General features: G+C 31.1%; 1 protein-coding gene across 1 annotated transcript in view; it reads right to left on the bottom strand.

Annotated features, from left to right (window-relative positions):
• Positions 1–1,765, bottom strand: part of LOC119585967 (kinesin-like protein unc-104) — a gene marked incomplete in the record, with an annotated part of 145,723 nt that overhangs the window by 2,213 nt on the left and 141,745 nt on the right.

The following is a 1,765-nucleotide window of genomic DNA, read 5'->3' as shown; positions in this document are numbered from 1 at the left end:
GGAAAAAAAATAGCACTTTATTTTTTTTCAAGATTGACATATATGAAAATTAATTATTAGGTACATCAATAAAATAAAAGCGAGGAATAAATCTTTCCAACTAATTCAGCCCAAGTTTAAAAAATGAAAATTCCTCAAAATATTACTTCATTAAGCAACAGTGATGGAATGACTGCACAATATGTATGAATGATTTTATGTGTTTCTGTGCATATATACACATAAATACAAAACAGTACTATATTCCTTTCCCTCCATCTTTGATTTGATCTTAATCTTACTTTTTAAAGTATTCTAACACAAGAACTTCAATGCTAAATGAAATATACTAATGAACACATATATAAAATAATGAAGTTACTAAATATATCATTAGTCAGTACTAATTATCTCCTGAATTTGACTTGTATGTTTCAAATATATTCTGTATCAAATATACATTTTTTATATTCTTGGAAGCTGAAAGTCTTCTGTTGAAATATCTTAATAATACATATATATCCTACAAGTACACGATTACTGCCTAGTCAAGATATAATACAGCTCACTACATTTTTAAAAAATTATATAGTTATCCTCTGTTAAAGAATACTCTAAATTTGTAATATCCAAGGAAATACACAATTTAGACAGACAAAGCTTCAGTAATGGTAGACATACCCTACTTTAGAATACCAAACTGATGTCAAAAGCTGAATATCTTCTTTCAATAACTATCACTTACAAGTATTGTTTTATCTTTACCTTTTTTCTGTTATATGTGGCGGTCCCTGGTTTTAAGGGCCTCTAAGCAACTACCTAGCTTACCTATTCCTAACCCCAAACCTTTCCTAGCCTTGTCTCAAATGAAATAAATAAGATCTGATGGTCATCCAAACTAAATCTATAGCCTTGTCAAGTATACGCAAACCAAACTCTCTAATTCCTCTCTATTCCTAGCTTGAACCCCAGCTGAATGAATGTGCTCAAAGCCAGTTCTAATGCAATGTGGTTTATTCACTACAAGGTTTTTAAAGTAACCAACCAGCTTAATCAGCATTAAATAAATAGCTGACAAAGTAGTCACACCGTTGTGCTCAAACAGTGAAATACTTTTCATATTTAGCTTGCCGCTGAGTGCAGTATTGTATTAGTGTTGCATTTCAGTAATTCTTATTACTGTCTTTTATTTTCTTATGTCCCTGATGAAGATTGTCATATATTTTCACTTTTACTCAGCTATGTATAATCTTGTAAAATGCACACAGATCTTGGTACAAATAACTTAGGTAGCATTCAAATGGCACACAGAATAATTATTGAAAGGACAGGGGAAGCACCTTTGCTATATCTATACTCTCTTAATTAAATATTTTCCTGTATGAACTCTGATAATGAATAACAAAATTTATCATTCTGAAAAGCAACATTTTCTTAAATGTCATCAGCATTCAAGCAATCAAGCCATGCCACTTTCTGCACACTGTTCTTGAAGCTGTACTTTTTGTCCAGTAAAGTGTAGATAAATGGACTAATATACCTGCTGTTCTCCATCCTAGTTACAACCGAGGGGAAAGGGGAAAATATATTGCTCTTTGTCTATACAACAACTGTGATTCAAGTAAACATCAATAAATATAAACAGCTGAATTATGAAGAAAGAAAAAGGGAGAGATGTTTCCTTCTCATTATGCCTGTGTCTCCTTTTATTTTCTCTTACAATTGTTAAATGCTTATGTACTTGTTATATACATACATATATCCATTACTGTTGTGCATTACATGC

This window comes from Penaeus monodon, chromosome 20 (genome assembly GCF_015228065.2).
Source record: "Penaeus monodon isolate SGIC_2016 chromosome 20, NSTDA_Pmon_1, whole genome shotgun sequence".
Taxonomy (NCBI): Eukaryota; Metazoa; Arthropoda; class Malacostraca; order Decapoda; family Penaeidae; genus Penaeus; species Penaeus monodon.
This window is presented reverse-complemented; position numbering and strand designations above follow the sequence as displayed.